We start from the raw sequence: 13836 nt of genomic DNA, 5'->3' as shown, positions 1-13836 counted from the left end.
CATTACCTATTTGAATTGTGTGGCTTAAAATAATCTTTTTTACATCCATAAACTTATTTTTATTATGTGTACAAATTGGCAACAATAAACCTTGGAGGTGTAGGTTCTATGAAATACGCAAAGGAGGATTTACATAAATAATTTATACTTGAGGAAATCAAAAGCTGAAACATATTTTTTAGATCACTGAAGTTCAGTCTTTAAAAAAAATTTTTTATGTCTTTATTTTTGAGAAAGAGAGTGAGTGAGAGAGGGGCAGAGAGAGAGGGAGACACAGATTCTGAAGCAGACTCTAGGCTCTGAGCTGTCAGCGCAGAGCCTGACACAGGACTCGGACCCACAGACTGTGAGATCATGACCTGAGCCAAAGTCAGATGCTTAACTGACTGAGCCACCCAGGCGCCCTGAAGTTCATAGTCTTAAAGTAAATCAACCCTTCCCCCTTAGACTTCAAACTATGTTGTCTCAGCAGAAAATGATACATTCTAATCAGGAATAAAATGATCAAGTGTCTGTTTTTAACTCCATGCACAGGAGGAGACACTGTTTTGGTTTCTGGCTGCTCATGTGTTGAGGCTGCTCTTTCGCTTTTCCTTTAGGCCAGAACTCTGTAGGTCATGGTTGCTCTAAGATAGGTTTTCATGGGAAGAAAGGCATTACCAGCCATAACAGAATTTCAGGATACATGCTCTGGTCAGGCAGATGCTTCCAGTCATCTGCTAGCTCCCTGGCCCCTTCTGTGTGCCCCATCTCAATGCCTGGAAGTCCCCAGGTCCAGATTTGTTTGTCTTCTGAAAGCACAGACAAACGTAGACCTAGCAAACCTGGATGAGGAGCTCTGTTCTGACCACATGACTCCAGAGTTTGTTGACTCAGTGTTTATAGTGTGAGAAGTGTAGGGGCGTTTCCTGTTTGTTGACTGGAACTCTAGATCTGTCAGAAGTGGGAGGAAGTCTGTTGAGAGGTGAATGCTACCAGTGAGGACGAGAAGCAAGGAGGGGAAAGGTGAGTGTAGGAAGGCACGGTCATAGGTGCCTGAGCTGTGGAGGCAGGGTCCCAGCACAGGACCCTTGTGTGTCTGCTGTCTCCTATCTCTTGCCTCCCAAATGAAGAAAGAGGGAGGAGCTGCAGGTGGTCCAGGTGGTCCAAGAAGTGTCAAGTTCAAGTGATGGCCAGAGCAGTTTAAGAGATGAGGCTGAACCAAGAGCTGGTTGAATCTAAGCAATGCCTGATATATTCTGGGTAGTGATTTTTAGGTAAAGTCGCTCTACCTAACAGAGATTTGAGGTAATACCTATCCAACCATGCACTGAAATGCATTTGTACTTTATTTACATTTTTCTTAAGAAATGTCTTTTTTAAAAATTTATTTTGTTTTTGAGAGAGAGCAAGAGAATGAGCATGAGCAGGGGAGAGGCAAAGAGAGAGGGAGGGAGAGAATACCAAGCAAACACTGCACTGTCAGCATGGAGCCCGATTCAGAGCTTGATCTCAAGACCCTGGGATCCTGACCTGAGCTGAAATCAAGAGTCAGATGCTTAGCTGACTGAGCCACCCAAGCACCCCTCTTAAGAAATCGTCTTAACAAAGTAGGTTCACATAACCTCATCCCTCTCTCTGCCAACCTGCTTTGGTGTTTGAAGCTAATATCAGTGATTTCCATGTGTGTCAGAGCTGGAGATCAAAATTGAATTATTTCCTTACTGAATGTGTACTTCTGATATTGGTCCAATTAAGTACTTGGAGGGCTTTACTGTTAGCTTATCTGTGTTCTCCAGATGCTCTCGATTGTGTCTCTCTGGGGTATGGTATGGTCTTCTTGTTGCTGGTACTTGATCCTTTGTTGCTTTGTTGTCTCTTTGCAGTGTTGTGTGTGTTTTGCTCTGTAGTTGGTACAACCCCGTGTACAGTGGCTCAACCATTGCTGGCATTATTCAGATGAAACCAGAAACTGTGCTCTCTGTAATAGGGAAAATGCAAGCTGCAGTGAGGGCACACTAGACCAAGGGAGCACAGCTGCTGCGATGGGGTTAGGGTAGGAGAGGTTCCTTTGGGGCAATGCCTCTGAAAGATGGAGGTGGGGTGGGGCTGAGCGAGGAAAGCCCTCTTGCAGCAGTGCTCATCTCCTGCCTGGGATGGAAAAGAGAGAAGGAGGCAGAGCTGCACTCGGAGAGCCTTGCACTGTGATGCTGGTCCAGTGGGAACCTCCAGAACTGGGCTTGGCAAGTAACAGCCTGCGGGCCTAACAATAGCTTGGACTTAACTGCAGAATTTTAAGAGATACCCTGGTCTTAGTAACATTGCATTTACGGAACTTTTGGAGTGGCTGTTTTGTTTTGTCCCCCACCTCCCATTTTATAAGTCCATTTTATCTCCTTGCACAGAGGTCTGTTTCAGAGGGTGTCCCTAAATTCTGTAGGGGTGTAGTCCGCTGATTATCTCTGTCTTCGCCCCACCCCCACATCTCAGCTACAGGTGTATGGAACTGAGTCAGGTTGTCAGTAGAGTAAAAGGTCATAAGAGGAAGGTCTGGGAAGGATGCAGGCCTCTCTGGTTGGGACCAGTGCATTGACAAAGGATGTGAAGGGTGGAGCATGCTACAGAAACCTAGTTCTGGTCTGGGATTGTATTTCAGACGTTACTGAGAACTTGAGACAATTTGGGCAGGTTTCCATAACATACAGTCCATTTAAGTGGTGTCTTCAGTAGACTGAACTCTTGTCCAAGAGTAGAATGCAATACTGCTATCATTTGGGCCTCAATTCCCTCATCTTCAGAGAACGATTGGTCATGAGGATATTTTACTACATAGACAGTGGATTTCATTGTGTTCCCTTTACAATTTCATAGTCCGCTGTGGAAGTCCTTTCATTCCATGGGAAAGGAATTGCTTAAATGATCAGAAATCCATAGGTAAAGGAAGAGCATCAGAAAATGGCCAGCTCTGGTCTTCCCTGTCCCTGTCATGAAGTCAGCTGCCAGGCTTTGTTCATTAATTCCTTTGATCTGCTTCTAAAATCAGCTGCTGTCCTTCTGGTGCCCAGCTAACTTGCGATTAGAGACCCTTCCCTGTGTGAACACATCCCCTGATTTGTAGCTCTACTACACCATATCCGACTTGACATCTGTGTAATTATGTACATGGTTCCACCGCTAAGTCATCTAGATGCTTATACCTCGTCTATCAAAATGGTCCTTCCAATATCTACTCGTTGCTCAGGTTTTCCAAGGCAGTGTTGCGTAGGGAAGCAAAAGTTAGGGGCTTTTGTCATTCTTGTGTATCTGTCTGGGTGTGGAGGGGAGTAGAGCACAGTCCTGAGAGGACATTCTAGAAAGCTGCATGACAGCAGCTCACAGCTCATATTTGCCTATGGCTTTGTCTTACTCCATGGATGTCCTTCTCCATCTTTACCCTTTGGAGCTCTTTATGTAGAGCTCAGTTGCTGGCTTTGTAGTGAGAGACCTCTTAAATCTCTCCAATACTGCCCCCTTTCTTCTACAGCTGGAAATACTAGTCTTTCTCTTAGACATTACATACCGATAGCGTTCAAGGTCTCTTTTCCCCCTTCCACAGATGCTGAGGAATAGTAAGGTCAACAAGGCACAGTCTGTGTTTTCCAGTCAGAGGCCTTTCCAATCAGAAAGACACACAGCGTAATTATGACATGGAAAATGCACAGACTGGACAGTTGGGTATGGTTATGGAAGTTGTGTAAGACAGAGAAAAATGTTCCCTGGAGGAGTCCCCTGCCTGGCCATGTCTGAGGGTAGGGTGTTCTATCCCAGCCTGAGGATGTGTGGGGAGAAAGACTTCTCAGAAGAGAGTTGCTGGCAGGTGGAGAACACTCGAAGAGGAAGAAAATGCAGGTGGAAGGAAAGGTTTTACATCCTGCACATTTAGTACTCTGCATAGATTTGTTTCCTCCCCAGATTACAAGCTCTCTGAAGGCAGGGAGAGGGTTTTTGATGTTGACGTTGTGCATGTAAAATGTTCTGAACTTTGGTTTTTTTTTTAATGTTTTATTTATTTTTGAGAGAGAGAGAGAGAGAGAGAGACAGACAGACAGTGTGAACAGGGGAGGGGCAGAGAGAGAGGGAGACACAGGATCCAAAGACAGGCTTCAGGCTGTGAGCTGTTAGCATACAGCCCAACATGGGGCTCTAACCCACGAACCATGAGATCATGACCGAGCCAAAGTCGAACACTCAACCAACTGAGCCACCCAGGCACCTCTTTAATATTCTGAACTTTGGATGAATGAATGACTTCCTGTGTGCCTCCATCTTTTTGCTGGGCTTCTTGACTTCCTGACTTCTTCTATATGTTCCTGCCTTCAGAGCCCTTGAATCTCTAAGGACTTGGTTTTCCTGGGTTAAGCACTCAGTCTTCTAATCACAACTACCACCACCATATTGCCTGTGAGCCTGGCCTTTGGGGGAGTTGTGGTTTTTTTAATGCATAGACTCTGGGGCTCTACTTTTAGTTAAAGGAAAAAAAAATCAACCCAGACCTAATAAGGATAAAAGACCATCAACAAATATTTGTCTATTTAAAAAAAGTTTTTAATGTTTGTTTATTTTTGAGAGAGAAGGGGGAAGGGGGAGGGTTAGAGAGAGAAAGAGGGAGTCACAGAATTCGAAGCAGGCTCCAGGCTCTGAGCTGTCAGCAAAGAGCCTGATGCGGGGCTTGAACCCACGAGCTGTGAGATCATGCCCTGAGTTGAAGTCAGATGCTTAACCGACTGGACCACCCACGCCGCCCTACAAATATTTGGATATTTTTGGAAACTCCTTGAAGCCCCACTCCCAAATTATTTATAATGTAGGGCATATAAATGACTCATACTGAGTAAAACTCAAGTTAGAGATACAAAGCTAGTTGGTGACTTGGCTCGTTTTCTTTATTCCAAAATGAACACGCTCCTCGTGAGTGGATTGAGAGTTATATGGGTTAGTGCATATAGAGTGCTGACACCCAGCTCAACAAGACATTGTTGTGCTCCTTCCCATAACTATCTGTGACCTCTCAGTGATATGGCAGAGACCGCTGGTGGACTTGGCCACACGAGTCGGTGGAGCATGCTGGGGATTTCACGGACTCCATCTGCATCTCTTTGGCATTGCTCCTCCTTTTTAACGATTTTTCCATATTTGGAACTTTCTCACTTCTGTGTCTGAGAAGAAATGTGATACGCAAAATGTCACATCAACAAGAAAGTCAGGAGAAGCCATCACAACTGGGAAAGGATGTGTTGTATCAGTGGAGGTGGGAATAAAGTTGGCCTCCTGGTTGACTCTTTCGATTCTGATTGTGTGTAATTTTGAAGGTTATGTTAAGCTTGGTGATAGAAATCAAGAATGTTTGCTTCATATGACCAGTGGTGAAAAGCAGACATGATGGGCGGATTCACATGTAAAACAGGATAATAGTTGGAGCAAATGAACGTGCGTTTCTCTTATACTTGAGATTTGACTCAGCTCCTTGGGGAAAGTTTCGAAGATCCACCAAGTGAACTATCAAGGTGTCTTCACCCTATGCTTTTCAAAAATAGCAGTGATAGACAAGCTAGCCTTTTGTTAAAGAGATTTTTATAGATTAACTTTTCTCTCCTTTAAAGGGTTCACAACAGCCCTTAGAGGGCTTGATGCTCAGCATTTTACGCTCAGCATTTTCTACACTGAAGAAGAGCTGGGTTTGTAAAGGGCTGTTTGGGATGCAGAAAGAATGAGGTCTGGGACATGCACTGAAAAGCTTGCCTGTCCTTTTAATTGTTAGGAGGTGGAAGGCCGGGATGGGGTTGGGAAGAGAAGAAATCCGTCTGAAAAGAAACATCTTCATTTTTCTCTCTCTGGAGAAAGTCTCCCCAGTCCAAGAGGGGAGATATGTGATGTACATGAGGATAAAACTGAGGGGCAAGAAAAGGTTTCCTTTTCCTGAATCGCCCACCTGTTCTTCCCATGTGGTCCGGGAACAGGTTTACAAGTGTGGGGCCTTCCAGGGCTGCAGAGAGACGGGCGATGATGTTGGCGTGGTGGGTTGGGCTCGGAGACAATAGTCAGTGCATCTGGACACCTTCGGTCAAGGTGTTTTGTGTCTCCAGATGTTGCAGACAGGCAGACTCCAGCTTCAGAGAAGACTGCCCCTCTCCTAGGATTAGCTGTTCACAGGCGCCTTCAATGTGTGTAGTGAATCTGTAGTGAGATTTTTTTAAGGTTGGTGCCCTTCATTTGTACCCGGTTTCCTGGCCCCAGGAGTGATGACTATCGATCCCCTAGCAACAAGGAGTTGCAACAGAAGTCCCTGGGCTTGTATTTTAAGCCTCGGCCAATCTGGCCCATCATACAGAAGAATCCTCTGAATTGAGTATCGTGAAACCCAGCCTTTTTTTTGGTTGTTTCGCTTGTGTGTATTAAAGATATTCCTTTAAAAGCACACTTGTCGACACTTATATTAACAGTCATCGTTTGTGAATTACTGAATTATCTAAGGTTTAAAATGGGTTTCGAGGAACCAGAAGCCTGCTTGGCATTGCTGTACTAGGTGCAAACAAAGCCTCAAATTACCGTGGCTCCATTTTCACCCCTGGTGCCCGAGCCAAAGAAGCTGGATAGAAAGTACTGGCGCACGTCATTGCCCGCATGCCGTCAGTCCTGGAATGCCTTGCTTTTCCCACACAACCAAATCATACTCTTCTACTCATTTTCGTAAGCCTGGTTCAAATGCTTCCTCAGTGAAGTCACCCCGTCCTTTGGCCTTGGCAAGTCTGGCAGTCACCCTTGACCTCTGGATTGTCTTGTATCTCAGTCTCTGTTTCTGTTGCATCTACTAAAGCGTAAGCCTATGCCTTGAACCACGTGCACTCCTGCTGCCTAGCAAAATGCCGAAGTTCTAGGAAGGGCCCAACACTCGCTTGAATAAACTCACTGTGCAGCCATACTTTAAACCCTAAGTAGCCCAGGGCCGGTTTCTCCCCTCCTCATTTTCTCTGTCCCTGACAAAGAGAAAAGAGAAGCCAATACGTATCGGCAGTAAAAAGTGTCCCTTTCTCTTTGTGTTTCTTTTTAAATTCTTGGGTAGAAATGGATCTCAGATGCTATATTTGGAGATCTGTGGTTTGTGCGATGTGGGGTCTAGGAAAGGCCTCCAAAATGTGTCCGCCATGGCTAGAAGAATCACATTTCCCATTTGTGCTGCATTTTCAGTATGTTCGTTTGATTAGGAGCTCAAGGGCTTCCCCAGCTGCTGGTCTGCTTTGTGTCATTGGGTTATGAAACATCTTTGTAAACACGGAGTGTAGAGGCCAGAGTTGAACTTGACACCCTTTTGGGCAGGGGAGGGATGTGTTGTGTCCGTGCACGCGCACACACACACACACACACACGCACACACCCATGCACACACATGCCTCTTGTTATGAAGCTCTGTTGATGAGAGTGCTGTTTTCCTGGAAAATTTTCTGGAGGCAAAGAGAACCATCTTTTACATACTTTTTAGTGTACAAAAAGTGCACACAAAATTAGGAGAAAAGACCCGATCCACTCAATTCCAGCTACAAAAGGCTGAAGATCCTATTTGCTATTATGTGTCCTGTTTTGTTGCCATGGAAGATGCTTAATATTTCCTGGAGCTGGGAGTTGTGATATAATCAGGTTGCTATCTGGAAGGAACTTTGTGCACATGAAGGGTCAGCAAACTGTGTCCTGGGGGCCAGATCTGGCGTGTGAGCGAGGAATGGTTTTTCTTTTTTTTACATTTTTAAGAGTTTTGTGTTTAAATAAGAGAGGCCATACATAGCCCGAAGTCTAAAATACTTACCGTCTGACCCTTTGCAGCAAGTTTGCCAGCCTTTGATTTGTACCATTGATTTCTGTTTTGTGGTTGAAGAGACCAAAGCTAGATGGTGTTGTGACTTGCTGAAGTGCATCAAGGCGGCCTGTTCTAACGGAAGGAGCTTTGGATTCAAGTTTCTGCAGGTTTGGCGTCTAACCGTCTCTTGCGTTTGGCCTCACAGACTTCTGTGATTGCTCATAACGTCTCCCTCTAGGTTCTGTCATTCTAGAGTTCACTGAGTAATGTCTGCCGTCCACTTGTGATACTACTAAGTACCCACAGGGAGCTCAGACTTCACAGGTTCAGGGCACAGTTTTTCTAGAAGACTGCCCTCCCTCCAGACAGCAGCTGCAAGCTCAGGGATGCTGAGGCCACTTGCATTTCTGACCAAATGGCTACAAATTCAAGGGTTCCCGTTACCCCTACAGTTTCAAAAACACGCTAGAATAACTGAGAACTCAGAAAAGCACTTGAGTTAGGATGACAGTTTTTATCATAAAGGGTGCAAATCAGGACCAGCCAACTGGAGAGAGACACATAGGGTGAGGTCTGGGGAGGGTCCCACATACGAAGCTTCCGTGTCCTTAGGACATGTCACCTGAGCTTTGGTGTCCCTAGTGTTTATTGGGCTTTCATTACATAGGCATAATTAATTGGATCATTAGCCACATGATTGAATTCAGTCTCTAGTCCCCCTCCTTCCTTGGAGTTGGGAGGTCAGACCCAACCTTCTAATCACGTGGCCGGGTTTTCTGGCATCGTCAGCCCCCATTCTAAAATGATCTAGGGGCCCACCAGAGTTACCTCCTTAGCATAAAGCTGGGTATGGTCCTGGGGCCCCACCATGAATAGCAAAGACACTTCTGTCACTGGGGTAGTTGTAAGGGGTTAGACGCTCCCCCAGGAAGCCCGACAGAGGCAGCCAAATTCTTTATTCCACAACAGTGTCCAAGGTCTAGCTTACCACTTTAATAGAAGCCTTCCTTCTGACTTAGAAAGACTAGAGTATTTCTTTACCAAGAATTTCTACTGTCAAGGAGTGAAACTTCCTTGCAAGGGAAGTGGACTAGATAAATCACCAGCATCTGGAGTTTTGAGTTAGAGAAAAATAACTGCAGTTGAGAGTGAAGGCCCTTATTTCCATGTTGCCTAAGGCCATGACATGCTTAGTAAAAATTTGCCTTCCATTAACTCCCCTTTTATGTTGAACTCTTTGAGGTTCTTAACTCCCTGGACCTAGTTAGTTTACACTAAAATGTCTATTGTATAAATAGTCACAAAACAAAAATGATTACTTAGATAGGAAGGGATTTCAGAAACCCGTTCAGATATTTCATTCTCTTTCCAGAATGATCTCCATGGAGTTAATCTGTGTGATGAGTAGACACGAGGCATTGTCCTCACTTCTATCTGCTTACCTGCCAGTGGGAGGTCTAGCGTTGTCCCTGCTTCCTAGCTAGTGACTTCATGTTCTTGTTGCCACAGATGTATCGTGCGAATTAAATGAGAAATTTGGGCCATTCAGCAAAATTAAAATACTCTAAGGGCACGAAGAAAGCAAGTGGGAAGTGATGAACAGGCCAGCTGGAGCCACGGGGTGGCTGGGCCCGTGGTAGAGTTGCAGGTGTCCATGGCATGTGTACTAGAACTAGTCTGCTTTTCACTGCCCCTTCCCTGTTCTTCCCCCATCCTCTGTGCCTATCCTGTGTCTCTGTTACTTAAAATTCTTTCTCGGGATGCCCGGGTGACTCAGTCGGTTGAGTGCCTAACATCAGCTCAGGTCATGATCTCACTGTTTGTGGGTTTGAGTCCTGCATCAGGCTCTGCTGACAGATTAGAGCCTGGAGCCTGCTTTGGATTCTGTGTCTCCCTCTCTGTCTGCCCCTTCCCTGCTCATGCTCTGTCTCTCTGTCTCTCAAAAACTTCAAAAACTGAATAAACATTAAAAAATTTTTTTTAAATTCTTTCTCCTATCCTGGCAGAAGCTCTGAAGGAAGGGCGGGCTTCTTTGGTAGACAGTCACCTTCCAGCTATTTCTGGGCTTTATCCAAACCAACCAACCCAAGTGTTGCCATGAAAACATCCCTCTGTCAGATCTGGCTTCTTGGGGGTGTGGGTTGTGGCATCTAATGGCACTTGGGCCTGAGGCCTCTAAAATCTTGCCCCCCCAGCCCCCCTCCCAGGCTGATCTATACATGAGTAGGTATCTCTCCCTCTTTATCCTTACTTACTCATCTGTGTTGAAGGAAAAAATAGGTTCTCTGTGCTTCCTTACAGTACTGATTGGCATTTCTGGTTATTTGGAAGTGGGTCATGGATCCCAGAGACCCCAGTATAGCTAAGATCTAGGAAGGAAATTACCCAGAATCCAGAAAGTTGGGACACTTTCTGTTGCTCTCCATGAAATGCTTTCATCTTTATTCCAAAGAAAGTAGGCTTCCCTGCCTACTGCTCGGGAGAAGAAGGCCATCCAGAGACCCAGAGTGTGGACCTTAACAGAGCAGCCACATGCAGAAATGGAAGACTCCTCTAATGGTCAATCTCGGACCCAGTAACTGTCCCTGGTGCAAAAAGCTATGATGCATGGAAATGCCTGGGTGGCTCAGTTGGTTAAGCGTCCAACTCTTGGTTTTAGCTCGGGTCATGATCTCACGGTTCCCGAGTTCGAGCCCCCTGTCTTTGGGGCTGATGGTGCAGAGCCTGCTTGGGCACTTTCCCTCTCCCTTTCTCTCTGCCCCTTCCCTGTTTGCTCTCTCGCCCCCTCTCTCAACAGATAAATAAATAAAACACTTACAAAAAAGCTGTGATGCATGCATAGACTATTTTATAGACCTGTCTGGGGGCTCCCTGGCCTGCATGTGGGAAGGCAAGGGCGTCTGGTTCAGCACTGGGTAGGTATCCTCAAAAGGGACCTGCCACATTAGCCCTGAATCTATATTTACAGACTGGCTATTGTGTGCTAGGCATATTCAGGATGACAGGGCTAGAACCGTGAGCAAGACAAAGCCCCTGTCCTCATGCCCTTGGCTGCCAGTTGTCTTGTCAGTGTTTCCATTTTGTAGTAGGCAAGCTTAGAGCCTGTCCATTTGCCTACTCTTGTTTCTCTTCATTCTTTTTACTTTGGGTTCCTTCTCAACAGATATTTATTGAACTCCCACTGTCTGCTGACACTGTGCTTGTTTATATGGGGGACTTGGAAGCATATCCTCTAATTTTGCATGGTGGTATTTTCAAAATGCATTAACTCAGGATTCGTCTTATGAGTCTGAATTTGAAACCTTAGTCATTCTGTGCTTCGCTATATATGGTATCATTTTTTCTTTAGGCGATATATTTTCAACAGATGTGTGGTATTTGGAAAAGATTAATGTTTTTCTCCAAAGCAGGATTTGGTTAGGATGAGGCCACTGAGGTAGAGGAAAGTCATTGGCATCTTAGAGAAGGGGGCCACTCTAATGACTGCTATCCAGAACAAAATTCCAGGGCTGGCCCTGATGTCGTGTAGAAAGGTGAGCTGGTCTCATGCATGGTGGATGCTTGGGAGACATTATTTCATGTCATTCTATTACGAATTGTATAAAATTCTGCACCCCAATATTCGTTATCCAACACTTAAATTCTTGTGTGGGAAAATGGTTTCCATTCTCATTTCTATCAGTAGTGCTTTTTTTGGATCCAATCTTCTCTTCTTCAAATTTGAATTACCCAATGTTATTCTTTTTTTCCCCCTGGCCCACACAGTCAATCCCAAAAAAGTCTCACAGGGTTTCCTTTTGAGATCATTCTCCTATGTTTTTTTTAAATTTTTATTTTTTTGCCCATTCTCCATTGAAGTCTTGCTTTTTAACATCTTGCTTCTAGACTGGAGAATTAATTTCCTACATGATCCCTTTATCTACAGATCCCCTCCTCTTTCTGTTTCTGCTTGGACCTCATTGTCAGCTGTACCTCTCCCGTGCTTAGAAAACATCTGTAGCTTCAGAGGGCCTTCAGGATGAAGTTTAAACTTCTTTGCCTGGCATTTAAATCCACCCCAATCCTTCACCCCCACCCCCAGCTTCCTTTCTGTTTCCCACTTTGGACCCTCAGTGTTAGTTTTTGTTTGTTTGGTTTAGTTGACTTCTCATACATCCTGTCTACTTGGGCCTTTGCCGAACTTCCTTCTAGGGCCTACCTGCAAATGTCCGTGCCCTCTTTCCTAAAAGAAACCTTATCTGTGCTTTAATGCTTTCATATCTGTCCTCCATCTCTATTCTCACCTGCTCCCCTCACGCCTGAAGAGGCTGCTGACCCCTGACCCTCCTTAGCACCTTCAAGCCCACTCTTAGTCACTTGTCATAAACTGCGGTGTACTGGTTAACCATGGGTATACCTTAGCACCTTACTGGCTAACATTTTTGAGAGCAGGAGCCAGATCATTTGGGTTTGTTGTTCCCAGCAGCATCCCACAAGTGATTCTCATCAGTGGCTGCCCACTCATATCCCTCGTGGCACTTTGACACAGAGTTCAGCAAGTCGGAATCTGCAGGAGTTGGGCCCAGGATCTAGTTAATTGTGGGTGCTCCCTGGGGATGATGATGTGCAGCCAGGGTCAAGAGCCACTGAGTGGACCATTGTGCCCCATACAAATCCATGGCGCTTGAGGCCTCTGGCAAACCATTGCATCTCTGCCTGGAGAATTCAAAGCGACCCTTTAGAAGACTTGAGTGAAAGTGACTCACTCGCCTAGCAAATACGAGTGCGCGTTGTGTGCCAGGTCCTGTTCTAGGTGCGGAGATCACTCTGCTGAACAAAACATGTGTCCGTTGTCCTGGAGCTTCGCTCTTGGCCATGGGAAGGCAGCCCGCAAACAGATACCAGGCGATGATGATAGATGCTGGAAGTGAACAAAGCAGGGTACATGGGCAGAGGAAAACAAGCAGTATTTTTATGTAGGGAATATTTTTGAAACTAGCCTGTCTGCCTTAAATCAGCAAGTGCTTTAAAACCCAGCATTCTCTGCCTGAAGTGTGGGAGCCCGAGCTTGCAGGCCAGTCTTGAGGTAGGAACTTTTCCCCTCGGCTGCCCCTTGTCCATCAGCAGAGGGCTGAGAAGTCCCAAGAAGCCAGAGGAACCCCGAGAGTGGAAGCTAGACATAGGGAGCGAGCCTCTAAGGAGATGGGGTCCCACACTGGGGAACCGCTCTGGCGCTGCAACCAGGGGCCCAGCTGTGAAGACTCCTCAGGATAATATGGTTGGTCCCCTCCGGTGATAAGCATTAATAGGCTTATACTCACTTCAGGAAGATGTCAACACTTTCAAGATTTTTCTGTCCGTGAATATTGGTTACACCTGTGAAGTAGCTGTTTCCTGAAATGAGATGTCAGCTCCTTCAAACGGTGTACACCGCTTATCTCTTTGGTAGGTGGGAAGCATGGCAGATAGTAGAATGAGGATGTAGGTGAGGAAAAGGAGAGAAGGCTTCCTCTGCAAGGCGTTTGTTTTCTGTGATCCCTGAAGGTCTGTTCTTGAAGCGGGTTGCCCCTGGTCCTAAGGGATACACCTGGTAGTTGGAGATGGTGGTGTGTTCCGGTGTAGCCGTGTGAGTAATGGGTATATCATTATTCTCCATGCTGACACCTGCCTACGTCAAGGTTATGGTGGGGGAGGGGAGGTGGCTCTGAGAGGCTTGACTATAGGACTGAAATCAACTCTTAAGGAGATAGACCTGCGTGTGTCCTAACCACAGAAACCTAGCAGGCGCCATAAAATGGAAGATCACGCACCCCCCTTCCGGGGACTGGGATTAGGTTGCCAGGCGCATCTAGGGAAAAAAGCAGCTGGTACATTCAGGATCACGGGCCCGAGCAAAGCCCGTCACCCCTCGAGGGTTGGGAATTTCCTTTGTAGGGCACGGAGATGTGCCTTCACTGTCCCTTTCTGCGGCGACTGAACGCAGGACGCATCCCCTTTTAATGGCATCTTTGTCCTAAACTCAATCGAAGCGGCCGAAAACACCGAGGTCC

At 46.0% G+C, this 13836-nt stretch overlaps 1 protein-coding gene across 1 annotated transcript in view; it reads left to right on the top strand.

Moving 5' to 3' along the window:
• The window catches only part of ATP8A2 (ATPase phospholipid transporting 8A2), a 504492-nt gene that overhangs the window by 13356 nt on the left and 477300 nt on the right, over positions 1 to 13836 (top strand). The gene's annotated exons all lie outside the window — the stretch shown is intronic.

The sequence above is a fragment of the Suricata suricatta genome, chromosome 4 (genome assembly GCF_006229205.1).
Source record: "Suricata suricatta isolate VVHF042 chromosome 4, meerkat_22Aug2017_6uvM2_HiC, whole genome shotgun sequence".
NCBI classification, from domain to species: domain Eukaryota; kingdom Metazoa; phylum Chordata; class Mammalia; order Carnivora; family Herpestidae; genus Suricata; species Suricata suricatta.
This window is presented reverse-complemented; position numbering and strand designations above follow the sequence as displayed.